We start from the raw sequence: 13,246 nt of genomic DNA, 5'->3' as shown, positions 1-13,246 counted from the left end.
AGAGAGAGAGAGAGAGAGAGAGAAAGAAAGAAATTCCCTCTTATTTATTATGTTTCATCTTAAAGTGCCAGGGATGCAAAATAGTAATTTGTGCTGGCTAGCATTGACACACACGTGCATATACAACTGTTGACTGCTTCTTTCAGACAGACATGCATGGTAGGATGGGCAAACAGGCTGTCTGCAGCAGAAGCTGACACGTCCAAGCTCTGTGCACAGTGGGGTGATCCACAGCATGGTTTGTCAGATAAACATTCCCAGCTCACATGGGGCAGGGCAGAGAGACTTGGCAGCTGTCCTGAGCTACAGTCATGACTGGCACAGTTTGGAGGGCAGGGCTTAAAGGGACTGTAGGAGTTTTGGGCGTGGGTAGATTCCAGGCCTGTAGCCACACATAATCCATAGTGGTTCTGCCTGCTGTGGGTTCAGCTGCTTTGACCTCAGGTGCTGGCTTCCCTGGGGAGCTTGGTTTGTTTTTCAGAGGTTTCCCATGCTGCTTGGCTCCTGAAGTGCAAAGTCAGCAGCTGCTGCTTTGGAACTGGGGGAGGGGAGCTTGGCAGCTCAGCCTGTGGTGGTTCTCATCAGTCCTCTGTAAACAATGAGGTGAGGGGGCAGTGTCTCGTGGGACAGGGTTAGCAAGAGGGATGCAAGGCTCTGAGGGTCTCCGGGGCCTATCTCTGCCTCTGGGGATGGGGGGGAAGGTAGCTGAGGGAGACTGGGTGGTAGCCTGGTCCCAGCATGCTCCCTGTGCCCTTCACCATTTGTCTGTCAGGCCTCCGAAGCCCATTATTTGTAGCACAACAGCGTGACACAGACCTGGATGGACTGCTTGTCAAGGCCCATTCCTGGCGGTCAGGGTGGGACTCAGGGCCTGCTTAGCACTCTCCATTTCCAGGAGATAGTGGCCCCTGTGGGGGGAGGTGTCCTTGTCCTGCAGGTGGGTGCACAGAGATATGACTTACCCAAGGCCCCTCTTGGCCCCGGCATGGCCCAGTAATGCAGAGAGCACTGCTACAAGGGGACAAGCTGTGGCCACCAAGGGGTTCCAACAGTCCACAGGCCTTTGGCTCCCTAGGTCTCAAGAGTGGGCACCAGTGTCACTGGATTACCAAGCTTAGCAGCAACTAAGAATCTGGTCGCAAGGATTCCCGGCTGAGAGGCACTGGCCACCAGTTTGTGCAGGGGCTGGAGCTGGGGATGCTCTCCCAGTATTAGACTGTGGGCTGGGCCTATGCAGGGGAGAAGGGGTCATGCTCTGGCAGCATCTGTGGAGAGACTGCCTTGTGCAGGGGGGTGGTGACTTCAGGTGCAGCATTTCGCTGTCTGTTTCCCCACATGGGTGGAGCCGAGAGTAGTGATCTGGCTGAAACGGGGGCGGATGAAGCTCTGCAGCCTGCTGCCTGAGGGGAGAAGCAGCTTTTCACCCACTGAGAAATCTCCTCCACCCTCTCCCCCAGCCTGTTAGGCCTACAGTTAGCTGAGCTGCTTTCTTCTGCTTCACTTTGCCCTCTCAAATCCTCCTTAAATGGAAATTGGCAGCTGCCTATAATACTTGTATTTTGCTTTGTCATGCTGTGATCTGTTGGATGCAGAGGGCTGGCATGTAGTGAAATATTGGTACAAGGGCAAGCACTGTGTCTAGGTGAATCTTCCTTCTCTTTAAGGGGGTTACGGAAACTTGAAAGGAACTAAATCAGTAATTTTCACACTTCCTCATTCCCTCACCCCTTTACCTGAGGGCTCTGATTTGAAAGAAAGCCAAGTGGCAGATCTACCTAGTGTCCAGATGCTAACACCAGCCCCTAGTTTGCCCAGTGCGGGGCACAGCAGATGCATGGCCTTGAGTGAGCCCATCGGGCTGCCTAGAGTCCCATCCCTAATAGCACAGATTTGATACCAAGAGGTGCTGGGTGCATTCAGGAAATTCTAGTGAAGCTCCCAGCTCAGTAAAGGGGTTTCTGCTACCTTCTGGAGAATTGCAGACAAAGGGATAAGTTCTACTCTCTAACACCAGTGTAAATCCAGAGTAATTGCATTGACTCCAAGTGGAGTCTCGCCTGATTTACACTGGCGTAAGTGAGATCAGAATCTGGCCCACATACTTTTTTTTTTTTCTCCTCATAGTGAAAGACATCCGTCTCTGCTCAGTAATAGACTTTGAAGTGAGAAGTTCTAATGTGCCAGAGGCTGGTTGAAAAGGCAGAAAATCCAGTCAGAACCTGGCAAAATGCTAAAGTCCAGCAAGCCTCAAAAAGACTGTTCCTTTTGCCAATTTGGTCAGGTCACAGCGCTCTCAGCCTCATGCTGGGTTGGCATTTTAATGTCACTCTGGCAGTGCAAAAGGAATCGAGACTGCCAAGTGTCTGGGAACTGTTGATTTGTGACTCTTTTTAAAAGTACAAAACACAGTCGTTGGATCCCAGGGAAGGGTTGGAGGGTGACTTTGTCTGAGAAGGTGACATGGGCTCTGAGGAGCTGCTTTATTGCCAAGGTAGAGGGGCTTGTGAAGTAGTCTGTGCATGGAGCAGTGGAACTCAGTTGGCTGTCCTCCATCTTTCCCTTCCATTGGGAGCCACTTAGTAGGGACTAGTTAAAGCTGGCCCTGACCAAAGCTATTGGAAGTCCAGACTGGCTGCATGATGGTGCAAATTGCTGCATTGAGTCTGGTGACCTCAGTGTTTGTATCCTCCCAACGTGAGAGTGGGTGCTGGGGACTTGCCTAAGAGGCAGCAGAGCCTATGGACAAGTCATGGGTACCAGGCATCCAGAAAGTTGGATCTGTTCCTGGCTTTTTCCACTCACTCCCTAGCCGATCTTTGATAAGACACTTCACTTCAGTGCCCCATCTGTAAATGAGAATCCCTATGTGCTTTGAGTACATTGGGGGAAAAAGGCATTTGGTAAGCGTGAGTATCTGCTTTGCCTCCTCCGCTCATATTCCTGTGACTGTAATGCCATGGTTAGTAGAAGTAATCCTACAAGCCAGGCCACCCTCAGCAGACTTTGTAGATACACCATGCTTAAGCCTCCTTAGTTTTCAGTTTAAACTGATTTTATTTTTACCAGAATAAAAATCCCAGGTTTTAAAAACAGTATTTGGTTTTTTTCAGACTTTCCATCCTGCTTTTGTATCTTTCACATATATAACAAGTAACTTGTTTTATTAAGAAAATACAATACATTGCATGAACTATAGATGTATTATGCTAATACATTAATTTGTGTGTTTGCAGAGCTCCCTGTTGAAGTAAGGCTATGTAATAGTAGAAGATACACTCAATAAACAAGCATGCACACAAGCTCTGAAGTGCATAGGCCTCTGAACTACTGATTAAGCTCACAGCCACCACATACACATTTCAAGCTGCTAGCAGACAATAGTGGTTTAAAGATTTGATACACCAAAATGGAAAGAAAACCAAAATCTGTGTCAGAATAAGCATCAGATCACAAGTATGTGTTCAAAAGTTTTTAAAAAAAAAAAAAAAAGGAAAAAAAGGATGATGTTTGTGGCCTAATTATTAAATGCCAATATTTATAGGCGAATAGTTCTAAGTCCATGATAGTAACTGTTTCTGCAAATGAAAAGTTTTATTTGGGGTCTAGTGATGTGTAGTTCTTGTAAACTCTAAGGTGGTGATGTGTTTGAGTTCTGTTTTAGTTTTGCAGCAAACCACGTTGAATTCCAGTCATCAAAATGTTAGTGAATATCTTTTACCCCATCCTATCCACCAAAATAAATTCCAAGATGTACCCAGAAAATAATTTTTTTGTGCCAAATTTCATGTTTTTATTGTTTTAATAAACATATATTCCAGGGAAAAAATTAAATAAAGTGAAAACCAAAAACAAAGGGCCCTAATCATTGCTGCATACGAGTGGGAGGGGGGATTGGAAGGAGAACAAGCAGCCTTTGCATCCACTACACTAGTCTCTTGTGGTTGGAGCAAAATTCTTCAGCAATGCTCTTTCCAGGGCTATGCAGTAATGTTGTCGCTGAGCTGGTCCCAGGATGGCAGAGGGATAAGGTGGATGAGGTAATATCTTTTATTGGACCAACTGTGTTGGTGAGATACAAGCTTTCAAGAATACACAGAGCTCTTCTCTGGGTCCAATAGAAGATATTACCTCACCCGCTTGTCTCTTTATAAGGCTGGGCATTCTCCCCAGGAAGGGGAGCAAACAGCCTCTTCAGCAGCAGTTCAGCTGTGCAGTGGATTTATTGGCAGCATTGCCACAGCTCAAGGCAAGAGATCCTAGAGCACTCGAATCCACAGGGGCTTCCTAGAACAGGATGAAAAGGAGCTTCTGTCAGGCACAGGAGTGTTTGTTTATTCTGAAATCAGCAGCAGGAGCTGGAAACAGCAGCCATGGGAGAAAGCAGTGTGTTTGCAAGGCAGTAGAATTATGGGCTTAAACTAGCCAGCTGATTGTATTGTGTAAGGGTATTTTTATTACTGTCTGTGCCCAATTCTTCCCTAGAGTCATGTGAGTGGAGTTACCTGGGAAGAGTCCATTTGTGGGCTGGCCCCATTGGGCTGTGCAAGAAATGTTTCCCCATGACTTCCTCATAAAATAATAGCTGTTAGGAGCCAAACTCAGTAATGACCTATAGCTCTGCAGAGTGTCCGTCAGATGTAAGGAAACAGATGCAAGTGGGAAGACAGAGTTTCTGGCACTGATCTACCATCTGGAGGGAGTGGGCAGAATGGGCAGGGTGCACGAATAGGTGCTGGGAATGATAATAGGAACCCCAAAACCGCTTGGTTTTGTCCAGTTTTTCTGGATACCTACCCTGCTTCAATAAGAGAGGTTGCAGGTGGCTGTGCTAAACCACAGTGGCCAGCTTCTGGGCCTGTCCTAGAAGGGAAGAGCCAGCAATGGATCTAACTGTTCAGACTCCTGTAGCAGCTGCACCTCCTAAGCACGGGTCGGCAGCAATTTTTGCAGAATTTTGGTATGTACTCACGGGCTGGCTCCACCCCCTGGAAGGAGCAGGGCTCAGGACAAGCCTCCCCGCAGAGCTGTGTGGGGCCAGAGGCTTTGAATTAAACATAACAAAGGTCTCACAGCTCCCAGCCCTGCCACTACCACGTTGCCTGGCAGCCGCACAGGGTTGCTGCAGCTATTTAAAGGGCTCCAGCCCCTGCTGGGGTAGTGCTGGGACCATGGAGGCATTTAAATAGGATCCTGAGCCATGGAAATTTGGGCAGTAAGATATAAATAGAAAGTGGTCTCATGCAGTCCGCGGGCTAGATCAAAGTGTTAGGTGGGCTGGATCTGTCCAGAGTCTGGGGCAGGTTTTGCCGGGCTGAGGAAAGAGGCTTCTCCGGGGAATAGCTGTGCTGATTCCTCCCACTGTTTGAAAAGCAGCTGCCTGCCATGTTCCTCCCGGATGATGGGAAAAGAAGTTGGTGCTTTGAGGGTGTGTGAGCGTGAAACCAGTTTTGCCCATAATTAAAAAGCCAGAGTGAGCCTGCAGGGAAGCATGACACTATTAGTATTTCTGGGAGAGAGCCAGCCCCCCTGCTCTTGTTACTCCAGAATGGAAGAGATACAGGATGAGGTAACCTGCTTGGAGTGCTTGTCTTCGGCTGCGTAACAGATGGGGTGACAGCACAATGTGTAGGAACTGAGATTTGGCGCACACTTAAGGCTCTTGCCAGCATTACCAGTTCTTGCACTTTTATCGTGAATCACGTGACATTTGATTTTTCTGAGAACCCCACCTCCAGGATTGTGTGGTGACTTCCAGAAGGTCTCCCGTTTCCATTCAAAATAAGTATGCTTCTGTCTCTCATAAGTGCAGAGAGGAGTTTGGAAAAGGTGAACCAAGAAGTCCCAAAATCAAAGGCCCCAAATATTTTTTTTAAAGGCTTGGAATTTTGCAGGGGCTCACTCCTGGTTTTTGAATGCTTGGAATTGTCAGTGTTGCTTCAATGCCAGCAAAGCTCCAGTGAGTTAGGGCTATAATGCTTTGGAGCTGTAAGGGGTGTGGTTAAGAAGAGGTCTGTTCTGAGTTTCTCCTCTATGATTTATGGAGGAGAAACCTCAGCCTGTAGTGGATCCAGGGGGGTGACTGTTGTGGGGATGGGTTTATGGCAGTGTTCCCTGTAAGGGAAGATTGATATGTGTGTATACAGGGATCCCTGAGAAGGCAGATGAGGGGTGCGCTGTGAGACCAGGAGATTTTGGGTGGGTAGGCTGTGAAGGAAAGTAGTAGATGCTGGGCTAAAGTGCACCCCATACCTCTCCCTTCCTTGAAGATGTTCTGCTAGACGAGTCACAGCTCATTAGAGGAAGCATGGGGAGTGGGGAGAAATCTGTTTCCTTCCTGGAGAATGTCTGAGAGGAGAGAGACAGTGTCCAGCATGCTGCATTTCAGCATGGCGGTGCATGGATGATACCCTCAGTAATACCAATGCATTGACAGAGCAACTTTTTCTCTGGGTCTGAAGCACTTTGCCAATGTGAATAGGCAGCTTTTCCAGCCCAAAGCAACCAAACTCCTGAATCATGGCCCTAAAAACCATGAGATTGACTTTTAAAAAAAAAAATAAGACAGCCTCTGAATGACTTTTAAAATCCTGGAGGGGTCATCTCTGTCTTTAGGGGCTTGAACCTTCCTGAGTCATGACTGTTAAAAATCTAGTTTTTAAAAGAAGTGGAGCTGCTTCTCATAATCCCATGCCTCTGGGAGCTGCATTTTTAAGGAAAACAACAAACACATCCAGAGTCGGCAAAGTTGCACAGGCTAAGCCTATAGTATCTGCAGCACTGGGAACAGCCACCACGAGTTTGGTAATGGCTAGACCAGGCACCCTTGAAACAAAGAAAGGATAAGGGGGGCCCAGAATGTAGAGAGGTTGGGGGGCTCCTTCAGTGGCACAGTGGATAGGGTACCCATCTCCAGAGCTAGAGTTCAAGGGCTCAAGCCCTACCTAACCCCCACCCCCCAGGGACAGCCAACCCACACCCCCAAGGGACAGAGCTGGCACCCTTGGGACATAGGATGGACAAGGGGGGCCCAGAATGTCTCCAGTTTTGCCCTACAAACTAGGGGAAGAGGCCTGTGAAGTATGCAATGATGCTCAGACGGTTGGAAGAATTGCACTGCATCTGTAATGCTGAACTCTTTTAAATGCTGCATGCTCTGTGCATGGCTGGTTGGGAACCACAATTCCAGTATTGGTGCTTTCCCCACAAAAAGGCAGAGGCGTTTGTGTGATGGGCCCAATGCAGTGTGCTGCCCCTGACTCAGCTGCACAGTTGCTGTCCTAGAGAAGGCAATGTGTGGCTAGTGGCATGATGAACAGTAGACAGGAGATTTATGCTGCTCCCAGCTCTGCTACTGATCTGTAAGGTGATGTTGGACAAATCACTTCACTGCTCTGTGTATCAGTGTGCTCATCTGTGAAACTGGGATCATGGTCCCAACCTCCTTAGTAAAGCGCTTGGAGATCTGAAGCTGAACAGCATTGTGTACAAGCTAGATATGGTTTGATTGTATCTAAACTCCGTCTTGGAACACATGCCTCCAGATGGGAGATTCAAGAAACTCCTGTTGCCCCCAAAGACTGAGAGCTGCTGCTCTGCTGTAGGCAGTGACTTGAAGCAGCAGTGTTTTCTGAACCCTGCAACACCCACGCAGCCTCCCCTCCCCTTGCAGTTTCGTTTGACCTAAGTGTCTGCCTTGTGTTTGCCTTTCCTGCAGGTCAGCAGCGTAAGTTCAGAGAGAACCTCAAGTTCCTTATTCTTGATGCAGAGCAAATCATAATCTCTGAGTGGGCTGGCTCTTGTGGGGAAAGGTTTGTGGAATGTTGTCCCTCTGGGCCATTCATAGCTCTGTCCAGGAGCCAACCCACCCCTGCTGACACTGCAGCTACCCAGCCAGCATATCCTGTTTCTTTCATGGGGTGTTTTCTGTGTTGTCAGCGGCCTGACCAATGACAGCAGAGCACCGCTCTGCTGAGTCATGCTGGGTAGCTATTCTCCCTGAATGAGAGCAGCCGGAAAAGGGAGCTGGTGAAGTGGCCAGGGGCACCAAGGGAAGTTAGGTTTCTGCCCCCCAATGCTTGTGCCTCCCATGCTGGCTAGAAACTAGAGAGCTCCTCTGACCCTTTCATGGGTCTCAGGCGCGGGAGTTCGCAGCTACTGTAAGGCACAGCCCAGTGTCTCTTTTCTCAAAGGGCAATAGTGTCTGTGCACAAGCCTATGACGGGAATGGGACTTATAGACTAAGTGCCCATTAGCAGCCCTTTCTCTGCTTGCATGGCTCCTTTGTTTGATCTGGGTTAAATATCCTACAGTCCATAAGCACCACGCACAGAGTTGGGGTGATATTCCAGGAGAGTTTAATAGCTGAACCATAGTCAAAAATGCACCTGGTCAGGCACCCCAACCACTGTGGAACCAAACTTTGTCATTAGGCCAGACCAAAACCCTGGAGTCAAACCATGCTAGGGACCCCTGAACTGTAGGGAAAACTCTAATCCACACTTGGTAGCCCTCGCTCAAACTAGAAAAGTGGATGGGTAGCTGGTCACCCAGTAAGCATCACCCTTAATGGGTGATGTTTACTGGGTAATGGCTAGCTGGTGCCTCATAGCAGCCCCCAGACTGCCACGGACAGAAGGGTGCTTCAGCTCTTCTGAGCTCCCCTACAGGGCTGGAAGAAGCTGGGCTTGAGCAGCCCCTGTCTGCATCAGGTGAGAGCCACTCCTGCCCAGCCAGGTTGGAGAGCTCCCCCTCTGCACACACCCCTCCTTTAATTGGTTAACTGGTTAAACCAATTAAACAGGATTTTATATCCCTAACTCCAATGTTTGGCTCCTTTGGATTAGTTTGAGGCTCTCATGGAAACAGGCTTTCTACTGTGCTCTTCAGCACTGCTCACACTGAGACCAGAAATCCAGAGAACCACCTCGCTTGCTCTGATCACATCCAGGTCCGGAGTAAATTCAGAAGTATCAGTGTGGAGGCAAACAAGGCCCAACCACCTAAGATTTAACCTAACTCTTGCTAGGACTGCAACGAATCTTAGAGCTACCGGAGAGGGCAGCAAGGCTGGGTCAGGCTATCAGGGTTATGGTAGAGCCAGTTCCTTTTATTCTGTGACAGGCAATCTGCCCATTCTAGGTAGAGGTGCATCAAGATGATGAGCCTGGTTACATGAATTTCCCAGCTAAAGAGTGACTTAGGGTGCTGTACTTCAGTGCTAAGGGCATCTGGAGTCATATTCTACTTCCCACTTGTCCATGCTATGAGCACTACAGTGGCACGGTTATTGTCTGTGGTGCAGCTGTAGTAGCCCTACTATAGGCACTTTCTGGCAGTGGAAAGAATTTTTCTGTTCCTGTACGTGATCCATCCCCCAGGGCAGCAGTAGCTAGGTCGGTGAAAATGTTCTTCCATTTATGTAGCTGTGCCCATGCTGTGGTTAGTTTGCCGTAGCTACGATGTGAATGATTCTCACCCCTGAACAACTATATTGATTTAAATTAAGTCTAGAGGAGGCCTTTTGAAAAGAACCAACTAAAGAGAGGCCAGAAGTGCCTGTGGGTCCAGGCTCAGTTCTGTGCAGGCTTCCTGGGTTGCCTTTTTATGTAGCTGAAGGGAAATGGCACAGTCTGAATGCAAAGTATGTGGTGGCTTAGCCAGCTACTGGAGGCCTTGGGCCTGGAGGCAGGCTTATTGTTAAGGTTGTTTGCTGGAGAATCACTATTACAAGGCAGGAACTGCAGATGCTTTTTATACTCCTGCTGCATGAGCAGTTCTGAAAGGCTTTCTTTTCTTCTTCTCATTCTTCTCCCTTTCCCCAACCCTCCCCCTTTCCCTCTCCCACTGCTCTGGGGTGCCGCTTCAGTCTTTTCATAACTATTTTAATATCTCTCGGTAATCACAGCCAGCATGCAGTGAATTCAGGGTAAATTCTGACTCTTCCTGCTTAACCAGACTACTTTACCCTACTGAAATCAGCCTATACAAACACAGCTAAGAGTTAGATCTGCTGACTCTCCAGAAAAATTTTGGGGGTGGGGGAGGTCTGTGGAAAAACACGTCTTCGCCCAAAATACTTTCCTCGCAAGCTGTTTGGATGCCTGTCGCTCTTCACACTGAAATCTGTTGAATTTCTTAAAAGGGAAACTTTAAAAAAAGAACTCTAATAAAAGCCTACTAACGTCTCTCTGCTCTCGACACCAGCTCACCCAGAATGGCTGTGCAGGCTTATTTACAATTACACGGGCATTCTGGCACTCTGTAACAGCTAGACTAACTTTGGCTGCTAAACCTGATTCAGGTTCCTGTTGCTGTAGAAGTAGGGAGCTGCACTTTCTGAAAATCCTGCAGTAGGTTCAAATTCTGCCCTCTGTGTCATACTGGCAAGTGACAATGACTTCAGTGAGAATGGCACAGTTGCACCATCGGCAGCATTTGGTCTCTAGCCATTGGTGGAGCTGTAGTGTTTGATCATTTTTATAGTAACACAGAGTGTGCAGGGCACTCTGGGATTGGCCTATGTTTTGAGTTCCCAACACATTGCAGTCTGGGAAGGGAAGGGAGTTGTGACCAGTGTTCCCTGGAAGCTGGGACTTGTGTGGCTGCTCAGGAGAAATTCAAATGCCGCCCAGCCGATTAGTTTTCACAGCTATATTTTGTTTCTACTGTGGTACACAGTCACACATGCCTCAGTTCATATAAAATTATTCCACACATGAATGGGGGGAAAAATCCAAACACAGATGGAAAAGATAAAGTGCACGTAGGTTGTGATTCCTTAGTCAGAAGCCTGTGATGCAAAGAATACCCTACTGCACCTTCAAGGGTGCACAGGCTAAAAACTTGAATGGAAATCATTTCGGCCAAACACAAAGGGCTGTGAGATCACAGTAGATAGGACAGTCAGGAGCCTGTGTTATTCTGCTGTTTTAAGTCCCCACTAATAGTATATTGACATCTGGAATCTTAAACACCATCTTTGGAGTAATTTTTATTTTTGTGCTTTTGTTTGAAATGTGAAAAAGGCTTTTCCAAGTGGAAGTTGTTTTGAGTGATCCTGCTGGCACCTCTGTGATGAGTGTGACATTTTGTCTGTACTCCTGTTCCTGTTCCTTCTGTCTCTGACCGATTTCTGTGTGCTCTAGCCTTTGTCTCTGCACTGCCTGCTGTCTGCTACAGCTTCCCTGTATCCCTCTGCCTCACTGTCTGTCTCCTCACATATCTGAGCAGCAAACACCCTTCTCCATTGTCTAATTCCTCCCTCTTATTTATCAGTTAACATGCTGCCTCTATATGTGACTTCCTGAGGCCAGCCCAGGCTGCAGGTGGTATAGAAATTGCTGCTAAAATTAAGTTGTTTCATATTTAAGGGGCACTGTGCTACCAGGCTGTGTAAGCTGGCATCATATCTGAGAGAAAGGAACAGAAAACCAGCCTGACTCAGTACGGCTTGTGATTGCCATAAGTATTTCACGGTCACATGGGCTCCACTGTGTTTTGTATGGTGAGAATTTTAGGGAGGGCACGGAGCAGGCATGGTCTCTTTCCTGTTCTTGTAGGGCCCCTCACTGCCCAAGAAGCTGGTGCTGGCCAGCACTCATGGTTTTACCACAGTAATGATGTGTTCAGAGGAGAGCTCTCAGTGCCTCTCGTTTCATTTTCTTTGGCTTGGTGCTTCTCTTGTTCTTGTCCTTGTTTGTCATTCTGCAATTATTTGGCAGTTAGCAGTAATTATATGTTGCTTTCCAGCTAAAAAGTGTGTTGCCCTGAGATGAGTACCCTCTTTGCGCACACAGGGAAACTTAGGTACGAAGAAGGCTGTGACTGGGTAGAAGAAGCAATGTGGTCTAGTTGGATAGGACACCACACCCAGATTCTGTCCCAGTGTGGAGACTGATTTGCCATGCAGCCTGGCTTAGGTCACTTCACTTTCCAGCTCCGTGCTTGTTTCTTATCCTACCCTCCGTGTAGACTTCAAGCCCGTTGGAGTAGGAGCCAGCTCTCGCTGTGTTTGTACAGTGCCTAGAACAACGGGGCTCATATCTCATCAACCGAATAGACATAAATAAGAGCATTGGTCAGTAGCAGAACTGGAATTAGCACTTGGGACTTCTTGGCTTGAATGCTTACATTACAACAGGTGGGGCAGGCATTTGTTGTGCATTGTTTTTTAAATGGCACCCAGGGAATTTCAGCATTCCCAGACTGGCTACCGAGGACAGAGGCTTGCTCTATTACTCTTTGGGTGGGCCTCTGCAGGCTGACAGGCAAGGACGTTTGCTTAGCTTACAAAAATCCCTAGAGCTAGTTGTGCAGGCAGCTAACCCTGTGATCTCAGGGGAGGAGGAAGGGGGACTGGAAGGGTCTTCCTCAGGGAAGAAGCCCTGCTTTAGAATTGAGTTGTATCATTAATACCATGCTGTGAGGGGGAATGATGATACAGGGGCTGTTAGTGCCCTGTACCAAAGGGCTCTTTGATCTAACAGACAAAGGTAGAACAAGAATCAGTGGCTGGAAGCTGCAGCCAGACAAATTCTCATTAGAAATTAGATAGCGGTTTTTACCAATGAGGTGGTGGTGGGGTGTTAACCACTGGCACAAAGAGCTGAGAGAAATGGGGGTTTCTCCGTGTGTCAGTGGCCTCAATCTATAACTTTGGCCCTGTCCCAGCGCCCAAGCCTGAAGGGATGCTGGAGATTTGGCTCAAGTGTGTATGTGTGGGCTCTAACTAGGGCTGTAAAAGCTTAACTGATTATCCAGTCAGCATTAGGCTGACTGGAATGCTGACTGGGTAATGGGTTTAATGCCCAACTGGGCCAGACTGGAGCAGCGCTGTCTGCATGGGACTGGCCTTGTGGGGGCGACAGGCAGGACCCTGCCTGTGCTGGATTAGGATGTGAACAACTAGTTGATTAGTCACTTCCTCCCTCCCCCATCTCCTGCCTTGCTGCCTCTATCAGAAAGAGGCAGCAAGGGGGAGGGGGAGAGGAGGTGGCCTTTCAAAGTGGCAGCACCTCATGGAGCCCGGGGCCAGCTGGGGACTCCATGCAGTGCTGCCGCTTTGAAACGCTGTGGGGTGCACAGGGTCGGCGGGGGACTGCTAGAGTCCCGCCCTGGCCTTGGGCTCTCTGCAGTGCTTTTGCCTTGGAAGTGTAGCAACAGCCCTGGGGCTATTGCTACACTTAAAAGGCGGAGGCACCATTGTTGAGGGACTAATTGAATAGTTGATGCAAAATGTATTGACTAT

General features: G+C 48.3%; 1 protein-coding gene and 1 long non-coding RNA gene across 2 annotated transcripts in view; both read left to right on the top strand.

The window, feature by feature from the left end:
* The window catches only part of SLC25A1 (solute carrier family 25 member 1), a 45,718-nt gene that overhangs the window by 15,531 nt on the left and 16,941 nt on the right, over positions 1–13,246 (top strand). The window lies entirely within an intron of this gene.
* On the top strand, positions 31–3,470 carry LOC142818482 (uncharacterized). The gene is made up of 2 exons (XR_012895970.1): positions 31–1,617; positions 1,665–3,470. It is a non-coding gene; the product is annotated as an uncharacterized LOC142818482 (long non-coding RNA).

The sequence above is a fragment of the Pelodiscus sinensis genome, chromosome 15 (assembly GCF_049634645.1).
Source record: "Pelodiscus sinensis isolate JC-2024 chromosome 15, ASM4963464v1, whole genome shotgun sequence".
NCBI lineage: Eukaryota > Metazoa > Chordata > Testudines > Trionychidae > Pelodiscus > Pelodiscus sinensis.
This window is presented reverse-complemented; position numbering and strand designations above follow the sequence as displayed.